We start from the raw sequence: 20,457 nt of genomic DNA on the forward strand, positions 1-20,457 counted from the left end.
TTAGGGTTCAGAAGGATATAGAAGGATAAGATTTTACAAAACACAAAGATCTCATCTTTGTTAAGATGGCCCCTAAGGTGGGGTAAGTCATGGAAACTCCTGAGTGAAATAAAAGCTTTAGTAAAGAGTGGGCAGATGCTACTGGTGAACAAAATGAAGATGGAGGATGATAGTCAGAAATGTTGCAAAACAATGGAAGAGGAGTCGGGAGTTTCACATTAGAAATAGTGTTCATCTAGCACAAAGACAGCTTTGCATCTGACCAAAACACACTCTGCATATTTGATGCAGAAATAGACATGCTTACATTGCTTAATTGAAAAAAGGTTTTGGCATGTTTGTCATGCAAACTGCAGGTCTTGAAAATCTTTGGAATTTGGTGCAACTCTAACAAATATTTCCATACATTTAAGCAGTCTGTTTTAAAGGCAAAACCAATCCTGGTATTCCTTTGCCACTGGCTTTAATACATGGCTGTGTTGGAGAAGCTATGCACATGCAATGTAGAGGAACTGCTGGTGCCTGGCAAAAGCAGATTGGCACAGAGAAGTGTGATCTGGCAAAGAGCAGATCCTTTGCTAATGAATCAGCACAAGCAGTTCGGTTTGGACAGAAACAAACTATAAAATGCCAGCTCAGCAGGAACTCTTCCTCGAATACATCAAAGCTGTTCCTTTCTACATGGCACAGCTGCCTTCTTTCCAAGAATTTCTAGGCCAGTATTCTTGTTTTCAAAATGTTTTTAAAAGCATACAACCCCCACCCTGCCCTGAATGTCCACAAATGAATAAAAAGGATGTAAAAATTAGAAGCGTCAAAATGTTATAAACGTCAACCAAGCATCAAAATATTAAAATCATCAATCATGCAAAGCATGAGCATAACTGGCTACAGTGCCCCCTTGCTTATATGATGATTATATTAAAAAAAAAAAAATGTTGCTTTTTTTAATGAAGAAGTAGATATGTTGGACATTCTTTTTTTCTTTATCTGGGTATTTAATGACTTTTTGCCTAATGTTTGATTTTCTCTATAATTAAGCACTAAAGTACTAATGTTATATGCATGAACTAGATTTCAGTTGCATCAGTAACTATGGGATAGTTTTGCCTATTTCAGCAGATTGTGATAGATCAATCAGAAGTAATATCAGAAGTAACACAATAGCTGAGTTATCTTATAGCATTTCTGAGGCTATGGATCCTGTAAAAGAAGAAGAAAACAGCAGATCAATGTGTTAGTAATTATAATACTGTGGTTGTGGTGTTGTGGCTGTCCCAAGGCAGGGAAGCTGCAGTAAGTGGAAACCTCTGAGTTCATCTGCACCTTTGTGAGGGGCAGAGACATGGGGCACTAAGCACGTGCATCAGCCCTACAGCCTCATCTGGCTGCTGGGCAGGAATGGGGGTGCTCCCAGACACAGCATCTGGGACAGTAGGTACCAGAGATCAGGAGGTAACACTGCTCCCATAGCTCATCCCAGTTTGTTTCACACTGGTAAGACAAAGGACTCTGGCCACCTGATGTAAAAAAGGCAGGAATGTTGTGTTGTGATGCAAATATCAGGCTTATGGGAAGGGCTCACAGGCTGCTTGTGTTGGTGCAGAAGGAGGAGATGGCAGATCTGAGCAGTGTTTCTGGCCAAGCCAGGCTGGGTTTCTTTCTAATTTCTCAGCAGTTTTGGTCCTATGTCTTAACTTCAGCAGAATTTTGGTGTACTTGATTAGATTTGGGCATTGTATGGGTTAGTGATCTTCTGCAAGATATTATTTTTAAAATAATAACTAGAAGTATGTATTGGTAAGAAGTTGGATGGGAAACTTGGACATGTCAGCAGCTGGGGTGAGGTAGATACACCTGATAAGGTAAGACGTGTACAATGATTTTCTGGTTTCGCTCTTGATGTGCTCAAGAAAATGGAAAATGACTGCCCCAGAGACAGGGGAGGGGGATGGCATACTCATGGCCCCTGCTGAGAGCTCATTGAAAAGGGAGAAGTTCTTTGGCATGTTTCATCAATGTTCAAGCATCCAAGGCTGCTGCTATTGCTGTAGACTGCTTCTCAGATCTGCTGCATTCTAAGATCAGAGCACCACCTGTGGCTTTGGATCAAATATTACAGAAGACATATTCACTCCTGTGTGGAAGAGGAATCTTCTCTTGGGAACAAACTGACTCTTGCTATTTCTGGGTAAGCAAAGCAAGCTGTTTGTGAGATGAGAAGGACTTGTCCTGACATCACAACTGGATCTGCTGAGACCATCTCTTGTTGGTCAAGAACCAAAATATGTCCTAGAATGCATACAAAGATATGGAACCAGACAGGGTGGAAGCTGTGGGACAGAGTTCTGTGGGGTACTAAGAAGAGGACACAGAAAGAGAGAAATATTTTTAAAGGTATACCACAAAATATGCAGCAGTTAGGCAGAGGTGTATCTTCAGAGCAAGGTTGAATTAGAGGCATTAAAAACTACAGAATTCAGCATGAAATGAAGTAAATAATAAACACATAAAAATACACAAGGTAGAAAGTACATTGAAAATACTCCCTTCCTGGGTATGCCCATGATTTTCTATCTGACTAATTCATCACCTACACCTTTTTTTTGACAGCATTTAGGGTCCAAAAATGAAGAGACCCTCCATGAAGTCACTTGAACTTATCTTACTTCCTTCAGATTCAACTAAGTCTAAGTATTGGTGGAGATGGTGGTTGTTTTTTGCTATAATAGCTCTATAAGAAGTGAGAAGTTCATGTTCAGATCCCTACTTAGCCAGTTCTCCATTAAACTTTGATCAGTTCAGATCTCAATTCCCTGCTGCCCAAAAGCTCTTCTGAAGCTGGATTTAAATCACAGCAAAAGGAGTGGAAGGCAGGGAAGATATTGAAGAAAAGGATGCTTTTTCATGAGTCCAGGAGGAGAGGAATAAGAGGGTCACAAGGGACCTGGAGGCTATATCTGAAGTGTTTGACTTGAAATTATTGCAAAATCACTGTTCAGAGCTGCAACTATAACATTCACACCCTCCTTCTCTTAAAATAGGTATTTAGAATAAATCTGATTTCAGTCCTTCAATGCATTAATTCTCCAAATACAAAGGTGGGGACAGCAATAGCTGCATTCTCATGGGCAGTATGTGCAACAAAATTCTTGAATGCGTGTGGGGTGCTCAGATACGATTATGAATTTTTGCCTACGAAGAGTTGGGAGGAAAAGAATCAATCTCTCTTTAAATAAGTCTTTGAATCAGTGGGCAGCTAGTAAGGAAAAAGCAAAATATTTAAGAACTACTCATGGTTTTGCAGCAATCTATTATTAAAACAAAGTATAAATGATAATACTGTGACAAAGAGTGTGAAATTATAAGTCTTTACTAGATAGAACACACAATTCTTTTTAGCACTTTATCTCTCTGAATGGATGAATGAGCTAAATTCTGCTTTTCTGAGAGGGCTGCTTAAAGAATCCCCTGTTAGAATATGTTCCAATGTTGATAATTAAAACCTGTCAAATGTCCTGAAAATCAAAACAATGTCTGTCTGTTCTTATCCGAAAAAGATGGTTAGCACAATCCTGCTTTTCTGAAAAAACTCTTTTGGGCACTGGAATCATCTGCCCAGGGAGGTGGTGGAGTCACTGTCCCTGGAGGTGTTTAAAAAAAGCCTGGATGTGGCACTCAGTGCCATGGTTTAGTTGATAAGGTGGTGTTAGGTTATAGGTTAGATTTGATGATCTCAAAATTCTTTTCCAACATAGTTAACTCCATGATTCTGTGATGTAAAGTGGTAAATAAGAAACTGTGGTATCCCTGTAGGCAGATAGAGGTTGCATCTTTTTCTCTCCAAAGTCATGCCTTTGTGGAACTACACAAGCCTGCATTCTCCTATTCACTCACTCTGCCCACTGGCATATAGTTATGCGCTACATAAATATTTAACCTCCTTTGTACTGGAGTGGTCACATAAGAGGTAATATTTAAGGACATAGAAGGTCTTGTGACAGATGGGATCACAGATAAGGAATAAAGGCACACAAAGGAGCTACTGGTCAGAATGGTCAGAAGGTCTTTAAAGAAAATGTAAGATGGCATTCCTGAGAGAACCACCTACTTCCTATTCACTCAGCATTTCATGAATGGCCTTGTTTATAGAAGTGCTTGAAAAAATTTGACCTGTCTCACTTGTTTGCACACAAATTACAGCTCTACCTTCATAAAACCTCTGCATTTTGAAAGCTCCCTTTAGCACCCACTACACTTCTGTATATAAATTACTTTTTAGTAGCCCAGAACAGTTTCAGGAAGCAAGCAGTGAACTGAAAATGTCTGCATTCATTACATTAGGTGATTCTCTTGCTCCATTCCACCAGGATGACGTTTTTGTCATATTTATATTAATTTATATTCATTCACTGGAAACTGTCAGCAACATCTGATAGACTCTGGGGTCTCTTCATCTGAATGTCCCTGTGGGCACCAGAAACATCTGTCCTCTCCTCCCTGGGGGGATTTAAAGGAAGGGACAAGAGGAAGTGCTCTGCAGGGTCTAGCTTCTGGCAGCTGCTTGCTCTCATGTGAAACGACTGGAGGGACCAAAATTATATGGGACATAAAGCCAACACTAATTAAATAAAAAACAACATTGCCCCCATTTAAATGTCCCCCTCCTCCCCCTCAAATAATAGATAATGCATTTTATTTGTTCCCTCAGTGCATGAATGAGGTACATTTCTGGTGAGAAAGATCTGGCTGAAGCCTTGTCCATATGGGATAGAAAAGATAATGATGAATGGGGAGAAGAAATTACTTTGGATATGAAGACATGCAGCAAGATGGAACCTTCTACATTCTATACCTTTGTATTGTTGTCCTCAAGGTCTCCCAGATTCCTAGACATTCTTCAGGGGCTAAAAATCCTCTTTTCACTTACCTGTTAGTATTTACAAAAGTTTCTTCCATAAAGCTCACCTTTGTGTATGCGTGGTCAGGCCGTTGTGTTGTATTGGGTTTGGAGCTAATCTTGCCTGCCAGTGAGGTAAGTGAAAGGTCATCCATCAGCTGTTCAGTGCTCCTTCTGGCTGGCAGGGAATTCAAGGAGTAGAGAATTTTAACCACTTTCTGAGCTAACAAAACTTAATCCAGTACTTATTCTGTCATTGCTGGAGAGGTAATACAAAACATCTGAAGTTTTTGTTAATATTTTTAATATCAGAAGTCTACAAGTGGGACATTTATGGTAGACAGAGTGTATGATTTAACTTTACTTTTGGAGATGCCGAAATTTCTTCATCTTCACAGTGTAACAGAGCTCATACTATTCCTTGGGGTAATGCATAAGAGCATCTGTTGTGCATAAAGAAAGTGCTGAAAATAGTAGAAAATTCAGTCTTCTGTGCTTTGGTTTGGAAAAGAGCCAGTCATCATTTAAGATGAGAGAAGACACCTTGGGGAGAGCATGTCACAGGTGAAGGCCGGAGAGGACTGTAATCCTCCACTGGAGTATCCTGCAAAGAAAAGAGTATGCAACTTATTTCAAAGAAGAAATTTTTTGGTATTATAGAAATGGAGATAAAAGCATTGTTAATTCACAGGAGAATCAATTTAATTTACTGGTTTTTTTTTCTGAATTTATTAAAAGCCTGCAAGCCTTCTCAGGTATCACAGTTTCTCTGATTTTGTGTGAAAAATGAAGCTTCTAGCCTAACAGAGCATCAACTGGTGGCATCATAACAGCTCAGCAGCAGTCCTTTTCTTTTCTCCTCTTCTGAGAACTGTCTTCTATTTTGTTTGTCTTGTTTTTTCCACTTTCTCCCTCAACAATTTTCGTACCACTTAATTCTGATTTGACATATCTGTGCTGACAGAGAAATTAAGATTGATGACCTCTTCTGTTCTTCTGGTCAGAGAAGATGAATCAAACTAAATTGTTTTACAAGTTAATAAAAACGGCCTATTCTTTTTTATTTTTTTATTTTTTTAATAACAGAGCAAAGAAGTTCAGGGAGCACAGAATGACAGGGAAGGCAGATGGATGTAATGTGATGGAGGTTGCTGAAAAATAAAGGTAGCTATGGGCAATGTGCCAGTTTGTTCAGACTGAGACTTCACTCTTGGCTCAGGAGGAACTATCTGAGTTTTTTAAGTTCATAACATAAACACCTATCAATTTGCTTTTGTAATGAGAACTAATATGATTTTAAATAGCCAAGCTATTTTTACTTTTATAATTGATCCTGGGTATATTTCTGGTCCTCTTCCATTCAATGTCAGTTGAGGAACATGCAATCCTTGGAGACAAAGCTATAGTTGTAGATAATAAATCCATTAAGTCTGTCACATTTTGATTTTGATGGAGCATGCTTCAGAAGGTTAGGAAAAAACCCACGACAGAAGAAACCCACATATTTCTAAGCACTGATATAAAAATTGCTACTATTTTTGACTAGTATTTTTTCCTACTTTTGAAAGATTCTTGTTAGAAGCAGCCTTATCAGGGATGATCTGCTGCAGACATCAGATTGCTGCAAGATTTGAGGGATCCCACCACAGATATCAGAAAGAGCAATCCTGGGTTCTATCATAGGTATTGCATAGGCTCTTCTATCTCTAGTGGCTATGGTCAAAACCCTGAATTATTCACTGAGCTTCATGCTAGCAGGAACACCTGTGCAATCTCTAACACATTTTAAATGTTTCTTTTTCTCCTTTCTCAAGAGGTTAAAGAGTCTCCAGGGACTGGGAGGCAATGTGTTAATGTATGCTGTATGTCCCCCAGAAGGAATCCATCATGCACTGACCTCAAAGTGCTGGTGGCTAGGCAAGGAGGATTCTGTTCTCCTATTCCCACATCTTCATGTAGTTCAGCAAGTAGGTGCACATGGTTTGTGTGTACTTGCACAGCTAAATTATGCTTCATTTCCAGGAAAATTACCACTAGTTTGTTTCACAGATAGGGAGTCTTCTTCAAGTGGCCACAGAAGCTGTGTTCTTACACCCATTTCACTCACTTGTCCCATTCTGTTCTACCCCAAATCAAGGCTAAACTGCAGCCTCCACTGCCAAGTGTACCAAGAGGCTTCTGGTTCTCTTGAGGTCTACTTACTCCTTAGGTGTCTCTTGAACTTTTGTGTTTGCCATTTACCAAACTATTTCCTCTAAAGCCACTTTTGAAAAACAATTAAATTTTTAGGGAGGTGTATGGAATTAGTGGTCTTCTAGGGCACAGTTGAAGCAAAAAAATAACCCAAAAAACCTACCTACAGACACATGCTCCCTTACTAGTTAAAGAACTTAAGAGGTCTCATGTAGAAGTGATGCACACAATTTATTGAGGTTCTTCAAATATTGATATACTTCCAAGCAGAAGTTTTGATGAGTTTTTTCACAGTCTAATCATATGCACTCTGAGAACAGTAAAGCAGGGTCTGACTAAATTCCATGCATATTCTGTGACTCTGTGATTTCAAGTTCTGGATTAGTGCTGACATCTGCTGTTTATTCTTGCTAAATACATGCAACACAGGGAATTGCTGCCTTTGTGTTTTGTGCTGACTCAGTTTCATGTTTTACTTCTTACAACGTAACATAGATAGAAACCAAAAAGTGCAGAAAAACCTCCATGGATCAATTTCTATCCTATAGAATTTTGAGCCGTGAAATAAGAACCAGACAACAAAGATGAAACTGAATTTTTATCTTTTTAAATGTCTGACAATGATTCTAATGAGGAAAGGTCTTGAGATAAGTAACCTGAGAAAGGAAGCTGTCTACGTACAGGGTGGATATTTAGCCTGGAAAGTCATTAGTGCAGGGATCCCTTCTGTGCTACGATTTCTGTTACCACTTTTCTGTCACTCCTTCTACAGGAGCCCCTAGAATGCTGGGGTCCTAATCCACAGCTGCTATGGCCAGCTACTGCTGCAGGGGGAAGGGGTTGTGACAAGAGTGCAAGAACCCTGTGCCCTCATTCTGCTTGTCTACTCTGAGTTCAGACCCAGCAGCACCAGTTCAAGGAGCTCCAGCCTGGCCACAAGCATGGCTATCACTCCAAGACACCAGGGCAGGTGTCACCCCTCAGTGTCACTAGGACTTGCACTGAGAACTGATGGGAGGCACCAGCTGCTTTAATAGCTGTTGTTTTACGTCTTCCATGGCCATTAGTTACCACTGGGCTGGGCTGGATCCACAGTACTTCATGTGCCTTGTATTGACTGGGAGCCTTAACTCTTCCTGCTCCTGCCAGTCATCCTCCCTTCTAACACCAACCAAAACAATGGTGGGGGACAAAAGAGTTCTAGAGCTTCATAATGAGATTTTTCTCATTATAAAATACATCAGGGAGAATATAAGGATAGGAGGTTTGGTGAAAATCCCAGATTTATCACATTACTGCAATGAAACCCCACTATGCTTCTGCTCTCCAATGAAAGAAAATCCTTCACCTAAACAAAATGACCCCATGTACTGCTCCAAATACAGCCATGGTAGCTGCCAATTGCATTTCTTTCACAAGGTATTAGAATTTTAAGTACACAAAAGTTTTAGGATTTGTTTACTGTGATTAGTATCATAAGTCAGAGGGAAGCAAAATTTTCACTTTAGTTTTAAAATCAGAAGTGCATTAAAATACCATTTAAATAATTTTTATCTGTATTGTGGTATTTCAGCCCATTATAGTTTCCCTTTTTAAAACATTTTTTTCTTGTTAAATGCTTCATTCCCTGTCCCACAAATCTAGGATCTGAGTTTTTCAAAGATTTGCAGTTAAACTGCGAGAATTGGCAAAAGAGTGCTTCCCAAAGGGTAATGCTAATTAATGATTAATGATTAATGATGTCATTGCTGGGGGTAAGGTTTCTGTAGCCTCTGGTGTTGATCTTATTAATGGTTTCAAAATAAAAGAGAATATATTTATATTAGATTTAAGGAAGGAATGAAGATGATGAGACACTGGAACTGCCTGCCTAGAGACCCTGTGGATGCCCCATCCTTGGAAGTGTTCAAGACAAGGCTGTTTGGGGCTTTCAGAAGCGAAGTCTAATGGAAGGTGTCTCTGCCCATAGCAGGGGTTTGGACTAGATGATCTTCAAAGGTCTATTGCAACCCAAAACATTCCACGATTCCATGATTCTTCAATAATTTTCAGTGACTCTGGATGAAGTGTGCAGCATTCCCTCAGGAGAAAGGGTAGCAACAGGGTACAACATTGAAAAAAGTAAGGTTGTAAATTCAAGATAAAGTCAAAATTTTAATCCCAGGAAAGCCAACCTAATATGCTATAAGACCAGGATTTGTATTCAGTTTCTCAAGAGAGTGAGGTTATTAACTTATTGTGATAAAAAGACAGTGACATGCCTGACACTGAAAATATTTTTGATTTGTATATGAATTAAACAAGAAGCCTCAAATACAATCTCAAGACTCTTATGATTATGTAAAAATAGTAATAGTGAAATTTAGAGAAGTCACTGAAGTCCTATGGGAGGTGCTTTACATCAGAAATTACAATTAGAAAGAAATAGGTGGCAGGTGATGCTAATTGTTTTGGACTGAAAGAGATGTGAGCCTTTAAATCAAAATCCCAGGGAGCACAAAGAGTCTCTCAAAGTCGCTGATGTTTTCATTAAGCCAAAGCTGGGACTGGCACAATGCCTCCTTCCCAGGCCCACGCTGAGCCCTGGCCCAGCCTCTCCACACCCCTGGGACCATGTTGCCATCTGCCCATGAGCCCCTTGGGAGGTTTGTGCCCAGTGTGATGTGGGGAATGGAGTCACCAGCTTTGCTTATGCCACTGAGGGTTTCTCAGAGCATGTAAGACCTCGGTGCACCCAGGCTCCTTGCCTGGGTCATCTCAGGAGGGATGTGAGTGTGTGAGGAAGGGTAGGAAGCAGATCCTTGCCTTGCTCTCAGTCCCTGCTCCACCAGCAGCACTCCCTGTGCACAGGAGGTAGTTGCTTCTGTCTGTCAGTACACAAACACACTGTTCTCTCCTGAAGGGAGAATGACTATAAGTTCTTGCATTAAAGTATTTCTATTGCATTTTAATTATGTGCAGCTTCAGCAAGTTGCATGAGTTGCTTTACATTTAATGACATTGCGTAATTTACCCATAGAACTGAGAAAGCTCCTAACAACACAAGGGCATTACAAATCATACTTAAGTGGTCAGGGATATTTTGTGTCTCCTGTGCTAGAGAGTCTTTGTTGTACCACAAAAAAGTTTGGGTTTTTTTTTCAGAATCCTTCCTTTTTATTAAAGATCCCCTGTCATATCCTCAAATATGTTTTTTCATTTAACACAAAAATTTTATATTTTCTGTAAGTAAATTTTTTTGAAGTAAAATTCAACTTTGTCTGGATTTGGTTCTCCCAAGGTTCTTGGATATGACTACATTATTTGACATGTCTGTGGAGTATGGTGCTGTCTGACTCCTACCTTTGCCATGACTCTGACCCTCAAAATGGGACTTAACAACTGTGGTCCATTAGCAAATTTGGTAAAGACCTGGAGACAATGCAAAGCATTTAAAGAACAGAGATAATCAATGACATTAACCTGCTCTGATGCCTCTGCATTATTCAAAGAAGCCAGGGAATGCAGTGAAGCCTTCAGTAGTGCAATTATCTGATGCAATTGTATTGAAGTATGAGGTGGCCACAGTACTAAGCTGTGAACCAATAAATAAAATAATTTTCATTACCTCTTTTAAATTTTAGTTGGACTTTATATCTCATGAGTTTAACAGGATTTGATTGAAAAAGATATCCCTGAAATTGTTGACTGGCAGTGTTTGTAATTAGTCTCATCTGCACAAATCACAGAATAACAGAATATTCAGAGATGGAAGGGACCCTCAAGGATCATTAACTCCAACTCTTAAGTGAATGACCTTGGCATTACCACTGTGCTCTAACCAACAGAACTAACCCATCCATAAGGGCTAGGGCTGGGTTTCCTACAAGAAGGGTCTCCTTCAACCATGTTCCCGGTGATCAGGAGTACTCAAGGACTGTTTCCTTGTAGGAATGTTGCAAGATCTTCAGTGGAGCTGGATTATTTTAGCTCTACTTTGACATACCCTAGTATGTTGGGCAGATTGCCATTACCCTGATTTAGACAGCTGGTTAGTTCTTCTCTCTTTCTCCCATTTTTTACTGACAGAGACACACATGCAATATCCTTGCCATTCCATCAATCGAGGAGATGATTCTTATTAATACTAGCAAGGGTTACTGGGAGGATCAATGTGCACAGGCAGTATTGCAGAGAGGAAGGGAACAATCTGTTCTGTTTCTGCTCCTTTAGGGCAAGTTGCAATGGGCATGTGCTGCTACAATAAAGATTCCCATTAGACATTTGACAAAAAGTCCCACTTTAGAAGGTCAAGGACAGAGAAGTGCTGGAACAGATGGCCTTGAGAGATGGTGTCACTTATGGAAGACTATGAAACCAAGTACACAAGTACTGTCAGTCAGGAGTGACATGGGCAGTGTTTGCCTTGCTCAGTGATAGGCAAGTTCTTGGAATCTACAGCCTTCCTGGCTCCTCCCCATGTAGACTACTTTGCCACACTGACCTTGCTTTTAGGTAGAGAAACTGCCATTACTTTTACACTAAGTTTAATACCTCTGTGTTGCTGAGATGAGTCTGGCAGTCATGGACTCCTACGTGGATGTCAGCTAACACTTCCTCACCTGCCCTGTCTCCCTGTGCAGCCGGCGCAGTGCTGTAGCAGCAGGTTGGCTGTTGGGTGCACCACATTTAGCACTTTTCTCTTCTCTACAGAAAAGAGTATTTTAATATGCTGCAGCAGCATAAAAACAGGAGGAACTGAACTGTAAGTAGGAGGGAGGAAGAATCACTAGATAGGAAGCCAGTCTGCAGCCTGTGTAATCTTAGTTAAACTGCTGTGTTGTTTTAAACATAATGCTTTACAAAATCTCTCTTTTGCTCTCATAAACTCTCTCTGTTGTTTCTGCAGTTCCTGCTACAACAATTTTCTTCAGTGTCCGTGTAGTCCTGTAGTAACGAAGAGTGAAAGGCAGCATCCATGGATATACTACATCTCTGCTCCATACTACTATAATAAGAAACATTCTAACACTGTGAAGAGCTGCTCCTTCTCTTTTTGTGTTTGCTCAGCTAAGTAGTTGCTTTTAACATGTATATCAAACTAAGCAAACAAAAGCACACAGTAAATGTGGTCTACCCATGATATAGTTTCTTCCTGCATTTTTGGGTTTGAAAATTAACTGCACCCAGCCAGGAAGGATTATGAATATACAGACAGGAAAGACTTCCACTGAATTGTTATGCAAGCTACTTAGCACTAGTCATTGCATTTTTCAAAGGGCCTGTTAAAATACTGCAGAAGTGATAGAATACACCCAGAATGGGAGAGGGGCTTCATATGTATAATTTAGCAATGCTGTATAATGGGTATAATATTTGTAACAGCTGTTAGGTGCTCTGAAGCTACACCACATTCATGGAATTTTCCACTGAGCTCTAAATATTCAGGTCACATACACAGTTAAATTTCCAGCAGTGGCAGTACAGATAAAAGCACTCCAACCGTATGCCATAATTGTGCTCTATTTAGAGAGTGCAGCAACTCAGACATTTTCATAGCAGTTGTCTTAGATACAGTATACATTCTGTTTTATAAACGCCAATTCATTAGCGCATATAACACATAGCATGCTGCTTTTTATTAAAAGAAAAAAAAGAAAGGGAGATCTCTATGTTTCAGAGATTAATAAAAAAGAAAATGAGATCTCTGTGTTTCAGAGATGAATAAAAATACAGAAAAATGCTCTTACTTAGAAGAAAGGAAAAATGGAGAGGAGTGCCAAATTCAGTTTTGGTTATTATACAAAGACCTGTAGAATATCAAATTTCTTTTTGTAAGAGGTTTCAAATGAGTGGCAGTAATTTGAGTATCCATAAATTAATACTAAAAAGACTTATTCGGTTGGAAACATCAGGATATTGAATTCCACCACAGAAAGGGTATATCACTGACAGAACATGGTTTTAAAACACAGTGAACAAAAATATGTATTTTGCATTTTTTTTTGTAATGGTGTTACACTAGGTATGATTCCAGGCTCCAAGAAAGACAGCAACATTATTTTAATGCTTCATGCTGAGGGGTGTTTTTTACATTCTGCAAGTATTAAGCCAGCAATTCTGACCAAAACCAGATAGTAAAAACAAAGAAAAATCATTCTATCACTGCAATGAATTCAAATAAAACACAAAGAAGAAAACACTGGGGCTAAACATCATGTTTAACTCACTACTCTGAAGTGGACAGAATGGCAGGTTCATCTGTGGTACCACTGGTTTTGAGACAAGCAGCACAGCTGTGTGAGATCTGGTATTCATGAAAAGTAGGTCAGCACAGTCGGCTTGAGCTCCCAGTCTTGCTAGACTTATGAATAAAATATTTTGTACCTTTTTCTACAACTGTGCTCCATCTTGAACAGCAGATATATCAGCCTATTTTAAGATTTGTTATGATTGCAGAATATCTCCATGACCTAAATCGGGATCATTAAGTTATATTTTTAAGTCACCTTTTGGTGGCCTTTCTTTTTAATTCAGTACACATCAGGGCAAGATGGTGAAATGTATCTTCTTGCACCTTGTCTGCACTAGAAACCCAAAGAAAACAGAGAACTTTTGCTCTGATTTTGTCCCCTGTTCTGTCCTTTGCCCCATAGTAGCTTGATGATGTGTCCCATCCAGAGGTTTAGACAGGCATTATCTAAGGAAATCTCAAGGAAGGCTATGCAGAGGTGACACCTGGGATCAAGAGCAGAGCTAGAACGTACAACTCTTGGCTTCTGCAAATGCTTTCTGGAGAAAAGAAAACCTGTTACAAAACAACATTGATAGCTCTGACAGGTGTGGCAAAGGAGCTTCACAATGTTACTTCATCATTGCCCATGTTTTTTCTCTTCTGGGACTCAACTTTGCCACAGCTGGGGGAAGACAATGCCTGATTCATGTCCTCCATTTCAGCTCACAGCAGGGTGCACAGATACTTGTTTTCCTCTAGTCTGCTTGGCTTTGTGTCCAGCCAGCTGGACAGGGAAATGGGAGCTCATGTGCTAAGTTTGCCTTGCTTTCCTTGATGGAAGCAAGGCTGAGTGATGCCTACAAGCCCCGGCCTGGGTCATGCCAGGACGTGGGGTTGGCAGAAAGAGCCTGCACTCTCCAAGGCTGCTGGGGGGAAAACACAGCTGCTGCGTGGGCTCCCTTCACACCTTCACATGTCAGGTTATTGACTGCCATAGCTCATATTTCTTCTTCATCTTTCTTCACACACCTGGCTCATCTTTCTGGCAGGGGAATTAGGGAGGAGTATTACACATCTACCTGAAAGGGGGCAAAGACCAATTATCCAGCAGCTCCCAGGGTAGATTGTTTCAACCCTCAACATTCAGATTTATTGAATGCCAGCCCCCTTAGAAGGAGATGTTTCTTCCAGAGAGCCTAATCCTCAAGACAAGAGTATTGTGAAGCCACTACAGTAACTTCCTCCTGGTTTCAAGACACAGTGAATGCTTGTCATCCTAACAGGATTTTGATTGTTGAGGGGAATCATCAGGGTTTTTTTTCACACTATGGAGAGCACAAAACTTTAATGGAATAACATCCAAATCCTGTTGGAGGTCCTTCCATCCATCTGCCCTCAGAAGGCCCAGAAACAAGCATGAATTTCCAGGCTTGTTGAAATAGGCTCATTTTGTTAGAAGAGACAAAAAAATATCTACACCTCAGGAAATATACAAGCATGAAATTGTTTGGGTTGGAAGGGACCTTAAAAATTATCTAGTTGCAATACCCTCCCAGGGACACCTTCCACCACACCATGTTTCTCAGAGCTCCACCCAGCGTGGCCTTGAACACCTCCAGGGATGGGACATCTGCAGCTTTTCTGCACAACCTGTTCCATATCTGAACAGTAAATTCCATGACTAAATGGCTTTAAACTGTTTCTGTCCCCAAGCCTTTTCCTAAGAAGAATGGTACCATGTCATATATCTGGATGTTCTGGACTGACAGCTCTTGTTTGCTTTCATGCATTGCTTTGGGCTTATGATAGAAATGTTTAACCTGGGTGCCACAAGTGCAGGGAAAAACTGCATGCACATAAAGATGGAACTATGGAATAATTGTAAGACATTTTTATAGGGCTCATGCAATGTCTTGTAATAGTGTTGCTGAAAACACAAGTGTTTTTTCTAATCTGTCTTTAAAAAAATTGCAGACACATTTGAATTTGCAAAGACTTTTTGATTTATGAATGATACATTAGAAATAGGCATTCGAAGTTGAAAACAGGGCTTTATCATTCATCAAAGAGACAAACCTGATGGTCTGAGAAAGCTGCTGATTTCGTCAGGGTTGTGTTTGCCTGCTTTTTCTATCTGTTTCTTTCTGTGACCAGTCACTTCTATTTTCAATTATTTGTGCAGTTTCTCTTGTACTTGAAACAGGGAGAAACAATTTCTGCAAAATCAATGCAAGAAGCCACAAGTCATCTTGCACTGATTCCTTTGATTTAATTTTACTATGTTCCTCTGCCTATAGTCTGCAGCACAAAATAAAAAACATTTAAAATTGAGTTGTCTGAGTTACACTGTCGCAGCATGTGGGCCACCTGATCAGTTATCCCTCAGGCCCTGACGCATAAGCTTCTGTGTTAATAAACTTTGGGACTGTGTGCAGGTTGATTTCACCATCCAAAGCTGATGGAAAATGATAAGTCTTCAGCTAATTTTTTTTTTAAAATTTTGGCACCATTTTTATCCCCCAGAAGAAGATTATAGAAAGAATTCATCACAAAATTATGGACAAAATTTCAAATACTGTCTCCATTTAAGCAGCTGAAAAAGCTGTAGGGAACTAACCTTCATATCCTTCTAAGCCAAGTCTCTCTAATCTTTCAAATCCAGTTCAATCTTATTATCAACTCACTTGGCAGAATTAATAGACCAAAATGGACACTTTGCCAAGTTTTTTAATAACTCTCAGTTTCTATTATGCCAATTTGATTACAAATTATTTCTTTGTAAAACTTAATCATAATTATTAATTAATAGAAGAAAAAGACCAGTTAAGGTACAGTTGACTATGTTACAGCCCAAAGACATAATTAGTCTTATAAACATGAGAAAAGGAGATTGAGCACCTATATATATGCTGTGACATATTCAAATCTACATGGTATGCAGGAAATGAGAAACCAAACTCATCCAGGTCTATTGGAAATGAAGGCTGAATAACTTTCACATTGAAATACCAAAAGCAAATGTTTTTAAGTGGAAATCTCAGTTCTGATTTGGATAAAACACCATGTAACCTCTTTGCCTGCTCAGCCTGGAATGCCAAAAAAGTTATAGCTTTCATAATTAGCAAAAACCCCAAAATAAATTGATTATCTACTGTTAAACCACTGTTATTTTCAGCACAGCTTCTCACAGAATTGATTGGACCACAGTGGGAGGGATAACACGTGCAAACTGTTGTGCTAATAATGTCCTAGTGACCTGAGTTCAGAACAAAGACTTAAGTAGGATTTGTACTTACCTGTTGTTCAGGAACCTGTTTCACCAAAAATACTGTTTCTGTGGATAGGAATGTAAAGAACACTGATTATTTTTGTGAAGGCAACAGGATTTCTGTGGATCTAGTAGAATGAATTCTTCAAGCTGGGACATGGCCTTTACAAGTTAAACAAAGACAGCATTGTCAAGTGCTTCTAATATCATACAAATCAAAAGTTCCAGATGTATTTACCTAAAAATGCATTAACACTAAAACATACTGCACATGAGCCAAGACTAAGGGACTCATGTTGTTAAAGGATGCAATAAATCACTGCACTGAAGGAAGAAGAAAAATTTATTCTTAAAACCAGCCCTGAGATTTGACACCATTTATTACCAAAAAAAAGAAAAAGAGAAATTTTAGTATTTCACTGGGCAGCTAGTTGTGTACCTGTCTCTCTCATTCTTTTATAGAAACTTTATTGTTATTAGACTTAGCACACATTCCCACTGATCTCATGAGAAAACTCTGTCTTGTCTAGAGACAAGTTATACTTGGTCAGAAGAGATAAGTCAGACTTTTTAGTTTTTTATTGAAGTATCCTCAGCTCCTGCTTGCTGTCTGGCACTTATGAGAGAAACCAAATAGGTTTGTGGTTTCCACTGGATCTGTCCTGAAATGCTTAAAATATGAACTTTTATTATGTACAGATGGCTAGACTTGTAGGACAACTATCATTGCTATGTCCTGTGAAATGATAATGGTCTGGGATGGTGACCAAGAATTCTGAGGAAACAGCCTAAGTGGATCTACATTCACTTATTTCCTTTGTGGTTCACAAACCCTGACATGGGTCTCTATGATGTAGCAGTCACTTTGCTGAATAATGTGTCTAGTACCTTCATTATCTTTTCTCCTATTGAAAGACAAGAAGAAAACAAAAATCTTGAAGATCTGTCATTGCAATTTTAATAATAGGCTTAACTAGTGACGTTAGACTAAAGTGGTGAGGAAAGAAGAATAGACTGACCTGTCATGCTGTACTCAGAGCTGAATGTTTCTGAAACAGTAAAAAGAGGCACCTCTCCCTCAGAGAATCTCTGTTGTGAAGTTAGCCACCTGCTTCCTCTCAACCAAAGCCCATCTCTTGTCTCTACACCTTAATCCTGAAAGAGTGGTAATGTCCATCTATGCAAAGGGCAAGCTTTGAAGCTTTTATCAATTAAACACTACATCAGGATGTGCCCCAACTGTATGATGCTGACAGGAGCTGGTGTGCATACCAAAACTCTTATGCCTGACTCTAGCTCTGCTGAGTGCCCTAGTGAGGTGCTGAGCCACCTTCCAGACCTGTGCCAGGTGATTAAATGATTTTGCATGTGTGGCACAGCCTGGTGGTGCCTGTGGAGACTGCCAATATCAGGACAACCAGAGGTGCACAGAGACTGATACATACAGGAACATGCCCAGATCCTCACTGGCTCTTTTGAACTACCCCTAAGAAAAAACAACTGGTTTTCTTTAAGTGAGTTTGTGGTCTTGTGCAAGAACAGTTACTGAAGTCATGATCACTTTCCTTTTATGTGAGTATTTAACAGCAGTACTCTAGAAAATAACAATGGCAACCAGCCATTGATTTTTCTTGGCTAGCTTCTCATTCTAAAGAGCACAATAATTTAATTAGAAAAACTGTTAATGGATTTTTTTGGGTATGTATTTTGCCCACTCACCCCTACTTCTGTCACTGACCTCATCTGGATTGCTGGCAGTATGCACACATTCCTCTTTGCAGATTTAACCACTATGTGTCATGGTCCATTGGGAAGAAAATTGTGTCTCATTATTCTCAATCTTTAACAAAAACATTTGAAGTAACAACAAACCATACAAACTGCCAAAACAGAAAAGTACAGAGCTCAGCACATTAGAAATTCTGTCTGCAGTCTGGATTGAGATGGAGAACTCTTTAGACTGTGCTCAACTCAGTTCCTGCACTAAAAATTGGCTTTTCTGTTTCATCAGTTTGTCCCATAAATTGCTGTTTTGTTTATTCCAGGGATTTTATAGCTCTTCCAATGCATTGTCGCAACTCAGAAATACATTAAACAATACAATCTTGAGTGCACAATGCAAAAACTGACAGAAATGGCCATTCTGTAGCCTTCCTATTTCTGAAACATGGCTTTCTTTCAGATTTACCTTTGTTTCAGATTTTTACCTTCATATCCTTTTGGTTCACTTGAGGTCCACAGAACAAGCCAAAGCCCGTGTCAGAAGTCAGTAGCAGAAGGCCTAAGCATTAAGACTAAAATGTCTGTTTCCAGCTCTTAGCAAGAGGTTTGAGCATTGCTTTTCTGCTAGGAGCATATCCAGCCAGCACTTGCTGCACGGCAAATGGGAATCTCACGCTTACCACAAGTGCTTAAACCTGTGCATACATGGGGAGACACTTGAGTGTTTTCAAGGAGCCAGCCCAGATGAGGTATCTGGGCACTGCCCAGCAGTGCCCATGCCATAGGCTGTAAGGGTTTTCTGCTACAAATAGCCCTGGGCACTGGGAATTACCTGGATGGGATCGTGCCCTCCAGGGGCTGGGTTGTTCCTGCCCAGAACATTCCTGTGAAGCACATCAACCCTTTGGAACAGAAAGATGAGGAACCGGTGAAAGTTCATTGACAAGTCCATAGGCTGGCATTTAGCTGAGCTTCTGCAGGATGTTTATTAGAGTTTGTTGCACATAAAACCCCCAAATTATTTCCAGGTCCAAGCCAGATATGGAAGCAAGTCAGGTGTTTTTGTGTGGTGCTGCACTTGGAGGATCAATCCAGCAGCCTCAGTTTGGTGTTGGGACTGCAGTGGGTGATGGACCTCCAGGGTCTTTGCTGCCTTTGGGCTGGTTTCTCCCCTGCTGGGCCATTGCCTGCCCACAGCTGACAGTGAGTTGGCTACAAGCTCCTCTTGCATCTGGACACCTCTTGTAATGGCTATTTTCCAGATGAAAAGATACAAACACACCAGTGTGAGGCATCAAAAATAAAAGAGAGCTACTCAGTAGAAACTATGCACTTGTTGCATTCTTTTCTAATTTTTGACATTATAAACCATAGAGAGTTATTTGCATCAATGAAAAATAGGAAATATTACCAATCTTATTGCAGCACAACATTAGGCTTCTCTTTTAAGGAGAAGTTTTATTTTCATTTTACTGCGGATGGTGAGTTTCTATATAAATGTTATGGATGAATATTTTTTCACATATGGAAAGTGTCACTAAAATGTGGAACTCATTCCCATAGGAGGTCACAGAAACTATAAATAAAAAATACTTAATAATGACAAATTCATGACTAAAATACTCACCAGTGCCTGTTAAATATCCTGGCACAAATGTAAACTCCAGCTAAGCATGTTCCAGACTTGCAACTGCTACAATGGAAGGTGTTGTGAAGCAGTGTGCAATTGCTTTGCTTTTAATTAACTCTTAAGCTGACATCTCTGATACCAGACTAGATAAAGGCTCATTATGAGTGTGTAGAATTTTAAGTATTAGATCTTCCTCTCACATGATAACTTTACTCTTTCCAAATGCAGATCTTGTCACAGAACACATAATTGCCAGAGATATTTGTATATGCCTCCAAGGAATGCCAAGCAGGGTTTGATGAAGAGAAACCTTAGTCCATGTCACACTTTCAAAGGAATTTTAATGAGGTGTCTTTGGGAACTGACTTTAGTTAGTACCATTCAAAAGTTTGGTCATTGGCCCTTTTTTTCCTTTGTCCAGAAAAGAGAGTCTGCTACCCTTCAAAAAGTGGTGTCTCAGACCTTTTTGTGCTGTGGCGAGCTACAGAGACCACATCACCTTGCTCTGGAAAAGCATAGCTAGGATTTGA

At 39.8% G+C, this 20,457-nt stretch overlaps 1 long non-coding RNA gene across 2 annotated transcripts in view; it reads right to left on the bottom strand.

The window, feature by feature from the left end:
• Positions 1 to 4,815: 4,815 nt before the first annotated feature.
• Positions 4,816 to 20,457, bottom strand: part of LOC120510803 — an 85,466-nt gene continuing 69,824 nt past the window's right edge. Inside the window, exons 4-6 of one of the 2 annotated variants that reach the window (XR_005629592.1) lie at positions 16,604 to 16,641; positions 15,384 to 15,523; positions 4,816 to 5,504 (exon numbers count right to left, since the gene is read on the bottom strand). This is a non-coding gene — a long non-coding RNA (uncharacterized LOC120510803). The remainder of the gene's footprint in view (positions 5,505 to 15,383; positions 15,524 to 16,603; positions 16,642 to 20,457) is intronic. The other variant, XR_005629593.1, reaches the window with a different exon arrangement.

The sequence above is a fragment of the Passer montanus genome, unplaced genomic scaffold (assembly GCF_014805655.1).
Source record: "Passer montanus isolate IOZ18808 unplaced genomic scaffold, ASM1480565v1 scaffold6, whole genome shotgun sequence".
Taxonomy (NCBI): Eukaryota; Metazoa; Chordata; class Aves; order Passeriformes; family Passeridae; genus Passer; species Passer montanus.